The following is a 12,342-nucleotide window of genomic DNA, read 5'->3' as shown; positions in this document are numbered from 1 at the left end:
TATTTGAGGATTCTACAGACATGGTTCAGATATATATAGAGCCTCTTGGATCCCTGTGTCCACTCCCTAAGGATTACAGTGCCATGCATGGGCATACATTTAGCACAGCAAATATGGAGAGAGTATGTTGGGGAGGGGGGGGGGGCGTAAACCTACCCTCCTGTAACCTAAGTGCCATGGCCTATTAATGCCCTGGTGTCATAGGGTCCCGGGTCTCTCTGCACGTTATGTTCCACTGAGTTACTGATATCACACACTAAATTAGCATAGACCAACATCTAGCCACAGCCAATGCCTTCACGACCAGGTACAGTACATTTTCACTTTCTTAACTAAGAAATTAGAGACTCAGGGGTGGGGGAGGTCACCTTTCAGCTAGAGGTGCCGCACTAAAGCTGCACAGAATTCCACCTTTCGCTATATGAGGTTTATTTTGATAGTTTGAGCAGTGAAAGTCCCTCTCTATGTGTCTTGCCTGGGTAAGTCTTGTGTGGGCCAGGAATGGGGCACCCTCTTTGTCCTCACTGGAGTTCCTGTCTGCCACTGAAGAACATTTCCAAGTAGCACAAACCATCAAGGCTAACCTCAAAGTCAACAACATTATTTTTTGTCTTAGGTTGATCTGTGTACCAAACTCAGTTGACATATTTCAGCTTGTAAGGTTGAAGTTCATATCCTGTTTTTAGGGCTGACTCTGTGCTGAGGTACAAATCAATCTGTCACAGTTGAAATAAAGAAACATGTATTTTGATTTTCTGTTTTAATTCAAACTCATATGTTGTCTAGAGTAAGTAATGAGCCTACAACTAACCTCCAATACACTTCAAACGGACACAGAGAGCCCAGCTAGCACTTAAGGAACTAGGCAACATTTTTTGGTATTTCATTACTTTAACAGAATTTTCCTAAAAGTTCAAACATTTAATTTAACATTTCATTTCAATGTCGGTAATGTTCTAGGAGTGTTCTCCAACTGGTTTGACATTGGGAATGTTCTGAAATAGTTCAGAGAATGTTAAGAAATATAATTATTCTGTGGGATTTTCAGTACTTCAGCATAACATTTCCTACAGATTTCCTCATGGTTCTATTTAAAGTCGTGTTCTCAAATTGTTCCGAGAATGTTAAGAAAATCTTTCATAAAAACCACAAGAAAACTTTAGTAACACTCAGAGAACGTTCTAAGAATGTTATAAAAATATATATACAATAGGTTCTCAGCATCATTTAAAATAAATAAACTCTCTATCCTTTACCTCAGGCATAGGTAACCCTGTTTTTGATTTTCCCAACCTGGAAGACCAGGTGCTTTGAATTTAGGCAATCACTGAACTGACAAATTAGCTGTTGGTCAAGTTGGTGCACTCCAGGAAAAGGGTTGCCTGCCCCTGCTCTATCTTGTTAAGTTTGTTCAGGTGTCTTGGCCGAGCCCACTAATTTGCCACACCTGATCTTAATGATTACTTGTTTCCTTTGAAAAAGGGTTTCTTTGAATAGGCTAAAATGAACAGCTTTGTATGAGTAAAAAAACATTGCATGCTAGTTCCATCCAGGTGGCACAGTGGACTAATTCCATGGATGGAGAACAGAACATCACAAACTCAGCAAAAAAAAAAAGGAAGGTCCATTTGTGGGGACCCTGTCTTTCAAAGAGAATTCGTAAAAATCCATATAACTTCACAAATCTTCATTGTAAAGGGTTTAAACACTGTTTCCCAAGCTAGTTCAATGAACCATAACCAATTAATGAACACGCACCTGTGGAACGGTTGTTAAGACACTAATAGCTTACAGACTGTAGGCAATTAAGGTCACAGTTATGAAAAACTAGGACACTAAGGGGACCTTTCTACTGACTCTGAAAAACACCAAAAGAAAGATGCCCATGGTCCCTGCTCATCTGTGTGAACGTGCCTTAGGCATGCTGTAAGGAGGCATGAGGACTGCAGATGTGGCCAGGGCAATAAATTGCAATGTCCGTACTGTGAGACACCTAAGACAACACTACAGGGAGACAGGACGGACAGCTGATTGTCCTCGCAGTGGCAGACCACATGTAACAACACCTGCACAGGATCGGTACATCCGAATATCACACCTGCGGGGCAGGTACAGGATGGCAACAACAACGGCCCAAGTTACACAATGAACGCACAATCCCTCCATCAGTGCTCAGACTGTCCGCAATAGGCTGAGAGAGGCTGGACTGAGGACTTGTAGGCCTGTTGTAAAGCAGATCTTCACCAGACATCACCGGCAACAACGTCGCCTACAGGCACAAACCCACTGTCCCTGGACCAGACAGGACTGGCACAAAGTGCTCTTCACTGAACAGTCGCGGTTTTGTCTCACCAGAGGTGATGGTTGGATTCGCATTTATTGTCAAAGAAATTAGTGTTAAACCGAGGCCTGTACTCTGGAGCGGGATCAATTTGGAGGTGCAGGGTCCGTCATGGTCTGGGGCGGTGTGTCACAGCATCATTGGATTGAGCTTGTTGTCATTGCAGGCAATCTCAACACTGTGCGTTACAGGGAAGACATCCTCCTCTCTCGTGTGGTACCCTTCCTGCAAGCTCATCCTGACATGACCCTCTAGCATGACAATGCCACCAGCCATACTGCTCGTTCTATGCGTGATTTCCTGCAAGACAGGAATGTCAGTGTTCTGCCATGGCCAGTGAAGAGCCCGGATCTCAATCCCATTGAGAACGTCTGGGACCTGTTTGATCGGAGGGTGAAGGATAGGAACATTCCCCCCAGAAATGTCCGGGAACTTGCAGGTGCCTTGGTGGAAGAGTGGGGTAACATCTCACAACAATAACTGGCAAATCTGGTGCAATCCACGAGGAGCAGCACTTAATGCAGCTGGTGGCCACACCAGATACTGACTGTTACTTTTGATTTTGACCCCCCATCTTTGTTCAGGAACACATTATTCCATTTCTGTTAGTCACATGTCTGGGGAACTTGTTCAGTTTCTGTCTCAGTTGTTGAATCTTGTTATGTTCATACAAATATTTACACATGTTAAGTTTGCTGAAAATAAACGCAATTGACAGTGAGAGGACATAACTTTTTTTTGGCTGAGTTTAGGTTTGAATCTCACTGACACCGTGTCACAAAAAAATGTATGTGCTTGTGTGATTAATGCTCAAGCAAATTCATTTCCATGTGTGTTATCTGTGTTTGGAGTTCAAAACAGTTAACTTAAACTAGCAGTGTTCTGAGAACATTCTGAGAACTTTAGTGAAACTTTCAGGGAACCATAGCAAAACATTCTCAGAACCTCCCTGCAACCTACAAATGTATGTTCCCATAACAGGTGAAATGTTCACTTCAGAACATTCTGTTTTACCGGTCAGGAAACTTATGGCTTTGTTCCCAGGGCCAGTGGTAAACCAAAAACGTACATTCCCACAGCTTCCAAGGAGCGAAATGTGCTAACTGGGAGTATATGGAAAGAGAACATGAACTTGAGGTAAAGAAACCCATGTGAAGAATGTCCTTTTTTCTGCTCCAAAACGACCACTGCGGGTGGTAGCCATAATGATGGAGTATTTGTGGGCTAGCCAGGACTCTTCCCAAAGCGTTTGTTTGTGTTCCCCCTCCACATCTGGGAAGACACACAGGGAGGAATGTCAGGCATATCTGATGCAGCTCTGTCATGAAGAGGGGGAAATAAATGAGGGGGGGGGCACCATGATTAATTTCTAAGTCATAGGGGGTGCTAATACAACAATTTAACCCAAATACAAAATAGAAGTTCTACAAGCCTAAAAGTTTTTTAATATCAATATCAGCCCTATCAATACATTTTGAAACACTAACTTGGGCTTGCTTATGGCAGATATTCATGTAGACCTGTTCAAATTAGTTTAAAAAATAGAACTTGGGGGTCATTGTATTTTGCACTTTGACTGTGCTTTTTTGCACATACCAATGGGGAAGCCAACAAGGGGGAGGAGAAAGTAAATGACTGTTTACTGGCAGCTTGAATTTCTCCAAGTTTCAGATAAGAGATTCCTTACCAGCATCATCAGGGCCGTGTCCTGGTCAGGAATTCTCCCTCCATGGATCAGAGGATGTTGAAAGCTACTGATATGGGGGAGATCTTTACAAGTCGTTGAACTGAAAACCCACTGTTCATTGAGTGTTCTTGTGTTGACAATTTCCCGTTCTGAGTGGTTGACCCCCTTACGAATATCTTCACACTCCAAGTTTTGCATTTATGCAGTTTGTAGCCTAGCATCTTGTTGCCTAAATGATTTAGCCCTTAATGTCAGAAGGTCAGAACTTTCCATGTCTACACACACAGAGACACTTCCATACGTGTCCATATATGGAGTCTCTTGTGCTGTAGCCTCTGTGTATGAAGTGGAGGGCTCGGTTGGAGAGCCTTTTTGTGAGGTCTAAGTCCTACTTGATATTTTTTTCCATTCCACAGAGCTATAAAACCCTTCGGTATGCACTTACAAATGAGCCACTGTTCTTCTCCAATACTCTCCTCCTTGTGTAATAACCTACTGGAACAGAGAGAGACAGATGAAAAAGCAACGTAAAAGGGAAGCGAATCCCAAAGGGTTTGGGTCTTATAAGGGTTTGTTATGGAATACTTACTGAACCACTTTTCTGCCAATATTCTATGCTGTACATACATATATGATACAAATGTATTATTGCATAGTTAATCTGGAATAATGGCAATCTATTGTCACATTGAGCAGTATGGCCAGTACATACTGTTCATAGATTGGCATAGCCCATCTGATCAGCTCTCAAATTAAAATCTGGGCCAGTTTGTATTACTGTGTGCATCATCTCCCCAAAATGTGAAATGTCCTTTTTCATTATTAAATAACATTTCTAAAATTAAATCCACCAGTAGGGGTTTTAAACTAGATTTTGTGAATGAACTCCAAACCCCAAAATTACTTTTAAAGTTAAGGTAAAACGGTCATTTGGAGCTTGCGCGGGAATCTATGGCAATGATACATTCCAGTGTGGTTTTGAGTGACTGGTGAAAGGCTGACAGAGTGTTCATACTAAAACCTGACCCAGCAGTCTCCCTACAGTAAGGAATTCTGCAGGAACCCTCAACTCTATAGTAACTGTCTGCTGCTCATACCAAAGCATGGCTGTGACCCTGTCTGTGTTGGTTCAGATGCTGTGACTGTTTTCCCGTCACATTTAGACTTCCCCATCAGGTAGAGCAGATGGGAAAAGTAATCAAACAACTGTCTGAATGCATAGATGTGAGAATCAATAGACATCCAGTGGTGGTGTGGTCTGAGTGACCCCTGCCCTGAGGCCACACTGTTAGAGATAACAGCATATGATTATTGTCATTATCTCCTGCGGATGCTGAGAGGAACATTCATATCACGAGTCACATTAAAGAAACTGGGAAAGGGCGTACAACTCTTGGAGCTTGCTATCCCAGGATCCCACTCCCTCAAAGCCCAGTCTCTGGTTTAGTCTCTGCAACCAGAGCTGCTGGGTGAACAGTACACCGGAAGAATGGACAGCCAAGCTCTCAGAGTAATAGAGAGTAGAGTTTAGCCACATCGATTAATCACTCTGGTTCAACACAGTTTAAACCCTCATGAAAAATGGCATCAGTCAAGAGAGTATCCAGAGTAACTGTTTATTCAGCTTTTATACATGGAGGGGAAGCAATGGAATTGAGAGAAAAAAGTAGCCCTGCCAGGACGTTTGTGTGCAGCCAATTTGGGCTCTCATCTAGTGTGCACTGCAAAGTTTCCAGAAGGGGAAGGGACGGAGGGATGAGTGTTACATTTCATTTGAGACAGCTTAAATCCCTGGGGACACTGCGGCTCGGTTTCAGTCTGCAGCAGCACAGTTTGAGACAGAGCTCTCCGACTGCTCACCATCATGTGTCTGTATCAGATACCAGCTGAACTATCCCACCTCATGTTAGTGTCCAACAAGCTTTCTCTACCCTTAACCTTGTTCTGAACACCTCCAACAAAAAAGGGCATGTGGTTTGGTAAGAAGAATGCACCTCTCCCCACAGGTGTGATTACTACCTCTTAGGGTTTAGAGTTTGAGGAAGTCACCTCATACAAGTACTTGGGAATATGGCTAGACAGTACACTGTCCTTCTCTCAGCACATATCAAAGCTGCAGGCTAAAGTTAAATCTAGACTTGGTTTCCTCTATCGTAATTGTTCCTCTTTCACCCCAGCTGCCAAACTAACCCTGATTTAGATGACCATCCTACCCATCCTAGATTACGGAGATGTAATTTATAGATCAGCAGGTAAGGGTGCTCTCGAGCGGCTAGATGTTCTTTACCATTCGACCATCAGATTTCCCACCAATTCTCCTTATAGGACACATCACTGCACTCTATATACTCTTCTGTAAACTGGTCATCTCTGTAAACCTCTGTATAGGCCTCACTCTCCCCTTATCTGAGATATCTACTGCATCCTCCACATACAACACCCAATCTGCCAGTCACATACTGTTAAAGGTCCCCAAAGCACACACATCCCTGGGTCACTCGTCTTTTCAGTTCTCTGCAGCTAGCGACTGGAACGAGCTGCAACAAACACTCAAACTGGACAGTTTTATCTCAATCTCTTCATTCAAAGACTCAATTATGGACACTCTTACTGACAGTTGTGGCTCCTTTGCGTGATGTATTGCTGTCTCTAACTTCTTGCCCTTTGTGCTGTTGTCTGTGCCCAATAATGTTTGTACCCTGTTTTGTGCTGCTATCATGTTGTGCTCCTGCCATGTTGTGTTGCTACCATGTTGTTGTCATGTTATGTTGCTGTCATGCAGTGTTGTCATGTGTTGCTGCCATGCTATGTTGTTGTCTTAGTTCTTTCTTTATGTAGTGTTGTGCTCTCTCTCTGGTCGTGATGTGTGTTTTGTCCAATATTTTTATTTAATTTATTTTTATTTTTAATCTCATTCCACGTCCCATGCAGGAGGCATTTTGCTGCATTGTAAATAAGAATTTGTTCTTAACTGACTTGCCTAGTTAAATAAAGGTTAATAAAAAAAATAAGGTTTGGTATTAGGCTCAGTATGGGTTGGCTGTTATAGGCGCTATTATTTATTTGAGACCAGCTGCAGCAGATACATTTACATTACCTCCTTAGTTTTTAGAGGTGTCCAAAATTAGCCCCTGAAGGTTTGAGCTTCATAGCTTTGGCCCAATATAGCTCAGCTCTTCCTGCCCTGCTGACTCAGAAATGCTGTCTCTTTCTTACACTCCTCCTCTAAAGGAGCTGCCGTGCCTAAGACGAAGAGAGGCATCCATTACCGTCACAGAGCAGGAGACTGGGTGCTGCTAAAGGTGGCTACACGGTTTACGCGCGTAGATCTATGCGCAGGCCTTTTAGTGGGTGGACTTTTTTTTTGGAGCAGCCGACTCTTTTCGTTGCGTTCCAGCCAGAGAGGAAGTCCACCTTGTGTAGTGTTTATCCACTAGGGGGCTTGGGGAGCTAGATTAGTTTACCAGGCAAGAGGGGTCGAGGCACTCTTTTTAACTAGCTAGGGACGACATTTGAACTTCCAGATCCGGTGCTATATGCCTGTTTACAAATACTAGCTAGCTAGCTACATGTTAGGCTAGGCTGGTGTTCTATCTTTTACGACGCTACATTTTAGCCACAGAAACAGAAGCAAACATGTATGTCTATGAACTGCAATTGCTAGTGTTTGAACAGCAAGAGCTTGAACTGCTCTTACTACTAAGGAGGAGAAGAAAAAAAACGACAGAAAATGGCGAGCTCGTCCACTGAACACTACAAGAGGGGACAATGGGGGAATACTCATCTTTTGTCCAACCTATGCGAAGCATCGACTAGGAAAGACATTTTAAATACTTTCTTCAGCGGCTTGCCCCTCACATCTCGCAGGAAAGAACTCACAGCTTGCCTGTAATTGCTACAGGAAGGCTGTCTGTGACCCTTTGGTTTTTGGCGAGTGGCAGCACGCAGCAAAGTTATAAGCTAGGAATCTCGAGAATTTGTGCCATCGTCATGAAATTGTGCCAAGCTATCTGGCATGTCCTGAAGAGGGATTTTATTGCTTATCCCTCCGTGGAAAAATGGGCTTCACCATGATTGACGTAGGCACATAGTCAGGAAGGAGATGCAGGAATCTTCTCATGAAGCAATTTCTGCTCCCAATTCATAGCAGGCCAGCTGCCGCTACCAAGGCCAGAGTGCTTGCCCAAACACCGAGCCCACATGTCTTTGTGGGAGACGAGGCTGATGGTAAACCTGATGCGACCATATCCAGGTAAGATACTCTAAAAACATGTGACTATACATATGATGTGAAAATTATACCTATATAGACATTGTAATTATATACCTCACATAAAAGTGATCTGGCATCCCAGTAAGAGGATGGGGGCCTAAGGCCAAAGCTTAGGCTACACAGTTGTTACAGGACACATTTGATAGCCTTCATTTTCCTGTTGGAAAACTAATGGAAACACTTATTTTATTCTGGTCTGGACAACACCAAGCAGATCTACAACTACCACCACTCAAGAGCCAGAAGAATTTCAGAGCTCTGCTTTGGGATCCTTCCTGCAAGATGGAGGATCCTGGGAGAAGCCCTTGAGGTTGCCCCAGAGAAACCTGAGACCATTATGAAGGTCTGTGTGGCCATCTATAATTCAATTTCCACTACAAACACTGACAAGAGAGTCATCAACCCCACGTTTGTTGTCCACTCCACACCCACCGGGGACCTGCATCCAGAAGAGTGGAGACAGGTGGTACAAGTGGACACTAGTTTTATGGACCCAAAAAACATGTCGGCAGACAGGGCAACCAGAGTTGCTATATACGTGCGCAAAAACCTCAAGGACTACTTCCTCACACCAGCTGGTCAAGTGTCTTTCCAGGATGCTGCCATGACACGTGGCACCTTAGAGTAAATTCTGGAGTATGGTTTAGAAAACATGTACACATACAGTGCATTGGGAAAGTATTCATACCCCTGCACTTTTTCACATTTTGTTATGTCACAGCCTTATTCTAAAACGGATTACTTTTTTTTATATGTAAAAATTCTCATCAATCGACACAATACCCCATAATGACAAAGTGAAAACATACTTTTAGAAATGTTTGCAAGTGTATAAAACTTTTAAAACAGAAATACCTTATTTACATACAGTTGAAGTCAGAAGTTTACATACACCTTAGCCAAATACATTTAAATTAAGTTTTTCACAATTCCTGACATTTAATCCAAGTAAAAAATCCCTGTTTTAGGTCAGTTAGGATCACCACTTTATTTTAAGAATGTGAAATATCAGAATAATAGTAGAGAATTATTTATTTACGTTTTTTTTTATTTCATCACTTTCCCGAAAGGTCAGAAGTTTACATACACTCAATTAGTATTTGGTAGCATTGCCTTTAAATTGTTTAACTTGGGTCAAACATTTCAGGTAGCCTTCCACAAGCTTCCCACAATAAGTTGGGTGAATTTTGGCCCATTCCTCCTGACAGAGCTGGTGTAACTGAGTCAGTTTTGTAGGCCTCCTTGCTCACACATGCTTTTTCAGGTTCTGCACACACATTTTCTATAGGGTTGAGGTCAGGGCTTTGTGATGGCCACTTCAATACCTTGACTTTGTCCTTAAGCCATTTTGTCACAACTTTGGAAGTATGCTTGGGATCATTGTCCATTTGGAAGACGCATTTGCGACCAAACTAACTTCCTGACTGACGTCTTGAGATGTTGCTTCAATATATCCACATAATTTTCCTCCCTCATGATACCATCTATTTTGTGAAGTGCACGAGTCCCTCCTGCAGCAAAGCACCCCCCACAACATGGTACTGCCACCCCCATGCTTCACGGTTGGGATGGTGTTCTTCAGCTTACAAGCATCCCCCTTTTTTCTCCAAACATAACGAAGGTCATTATGGCCAAACAGTTCTATTTTTGTTTCATCAGACCAGAGGACATTTCTACAAAAAGTATGATCTTTGTCCCCATGTGCAGTTGCAAACCGTAGTCTGGCATTTTTATGGCGTTTTGGAGCAGTAGCTTCTTCCTTGCTGAGCAGCCTTTCAGGTCATGTCGATATAGGACTTGTTTTACTGTGGATAAAGATACGTCTGTACCCGTTTCCTCCAGCATCTTCGCAAGGGCCTTTGCTGTTGTTCCGGGATTGATTTGCACTTTTCACATCAAAGTACGTTCATCTCTAGGAGACAGAACGCGGCTCGTTCCTGAGCAGTATGACAGCTGCGTGGTTCCATGGTGTTTATACTTGCGTACTGTTGTTTATACAGATGAACATTGTACCTTCAGGCATTTGGAAATTGCTCCCAAGGATGAACCAGACTTGTGGAGATCTACAATGTTTTTTCTGAGGTCTTGGCTGATTTCTTTTGATTTTCCCATGATGTCAAGCAAAGAGGCACTGAGTTTGAAGGTATGCCTTGAAATACATCCACAGGTACACCTCCAATTGACTGTCAATTAGCCTATCAGAATCGTCTAAAGCCATGACACCATTTTCTAGAATTTTCCAAGCTGTTTAAAGGCACAGTCAACTTAGTGTATGTAAACTACTGACCCACTGGAATTGTGATACAATTTTACAGTGAATTATAAGTGAAATAATCTGTCTGTAAACAATTGTTGGAAAAATTCCTTTGTGTCATACACAAAGTAGATGTCCTAACCGACTTGCCAAAACTATAGTTTGTTAAAAAGGCATTTGTGGAGTGGTTGAAAAACAAGTTTTAATGACTCCAACCTAGGTGTATGTAAACTTCCGACTTCAACTGTAAGCATTCAGACTCTTTTGCTATGAGACTCTAAATTGAGCTCAGGTGCATTCTGTATCCATTGATCATCCTTGAGGTAGTATTTCTACAACTTGATTGGAATCCACCTGTGGTAAATTCAATTGATTGGACATGTTTGGAAAGGCACACACCTGTCTACGAGCCATGAGGTCGAAGGAACTGTCCGTAGAGCTCAGAGACAGGATTGTGTCGAGGCACAGATCTGGGGAAAGGTACTAAGAAATGTCTGCAGCATTGGAAGTCCCCAAGAACACAGAGGCCTCCATCATTCTTAAATGGAAGAAATTTGGAACCACCAAGACTCTTCCTAGAGCTGGCCGCCCAGGCAAAATGAGCAATTGGGGGAGAAGGGCCAGGGAGGGGACCAAGAACCCAATGGCCACTTTGACAGAGCTCCAGAGTTCCTCTGTGGAGATGAGAGAACCTTCCAGAAGGACAACCATCTTTGCAGCACTCCACCAAATCAGGCCTTTACGGTAGAGTGGCAAGTAAAAAACACATGACAGCCACTTGGAGTAAACCTGGCACCATCCAGGGACTGGGAGACTAGTCAGGCTCGAAGTAAAGATGAACAGAGCAAAGTAATTGAGCTCAGGTGCATTCTGTTTCCATTGATCAAAGGCAACCCTGGATCAGTCTGCTTTCCACCAGACACTGGGAGATGAATTCCCCTTTCAGCAGGACAATAACCTAAAACACATGGCCAAATCTCCAAGTTGCTTACCAAGAAGACAGTGAATGTTCTTGAGTGGCTGAGCTACAGTTTTGAATTAAATCTACTTGAAAATATATGGAAAGACCTGAAAATGGTTGTCTAGCAATGATCACCAACCGATTTCAGAGCTTGAAGAGTTTTGTAAATAATAAAAAATGGGCAAATGTTGCACAATCCAGTTGTGGAAAGCTCTTAAAGAATTACCCAGAAGGACAGCTGTAATCACTGTCAAAGGTGTTTCTACAAAGTATTTACTCAGGTGTGAATAGTTATTTAAATGACATATTTCTGTATTTCATTTTCAATAAATGTGCAAAAATTGTGTGTAGATAGGTGAAAATATAATATATATAAATTTAATCCATTAAGAATTCAGGCTGTAACAACAAAATGTGGAGTAATTCAAGGGGTATGAATACTTTCTGAAGACACTGTAGTGTATTATTATATATTTTTTCCAGTGCCTGTCACTCAAAGGGAGATTTCCTTCTTGAAGGACATTACTCTCCTCTTCCAGCCATGTCAAAATGTCTTCCTATAGTATGCTGTATTTAGGCCAAACGGTGCTCTGTGGAGTGATATTCAGCCATACATACAGTTCAGTGCAGGTCTCTCCGTCAAAAACACTTAACAAATAGTGCTGTATAACCGAAAGATGTAATGGCTTGTCATGTCAATACCACACATCACATTCATTACTCTACAATTTTGGAAAAGAGAGAGAAACTGTGAGATGATCAAAATGTGGAACATAGACAGCGCCCCATTTTATGAAACCCCTGTTCTGAACTATGTTCTGTAATC

General features: G+C 42.5%; 1 long non-coding RNA gene across 1 annotated transcript; it reads left to right on the top strand.

Moving 5' to 3' along the window:
- Positions 1–258: 258 nt before the first annotated feature.
- LOC109867611 (uncharacterized) lies at positions 259–9,135 on the top strand. The gene is made up of 3 exons (XR_002251834.2): positions 259–307; positions 8,176–8,280; positions 8,516–9,135. It is a non-coding gene; the product is annotated as an uncharacterized LOC109867611 (long non-coding RNA).
- Positions 9,136–12,342: the final 3,207 nt, after the last annotated feature.

The sequence above is a fragment of the Oncorhynchus kisutch genome, linkage group LG22 (genome assembly GCF_002021735.2).
Source record: "Oncorhynchus kisutch isolate 150728-3 linkage group LG22, Okis_V2, whole genome shotgun sequence".
NCBI classification, from domain to species: Eukaryota; Metazoa; Chordata; class Actinopteri; order Salmoniformes; family Salmonidae; genus Oncorhynchus; species Oncorhynchus kisutch.
Note: the sequence above shows the minus strand (reverse complement) of the source record. Positions and strands in the feature narration are given on the sequence as shown.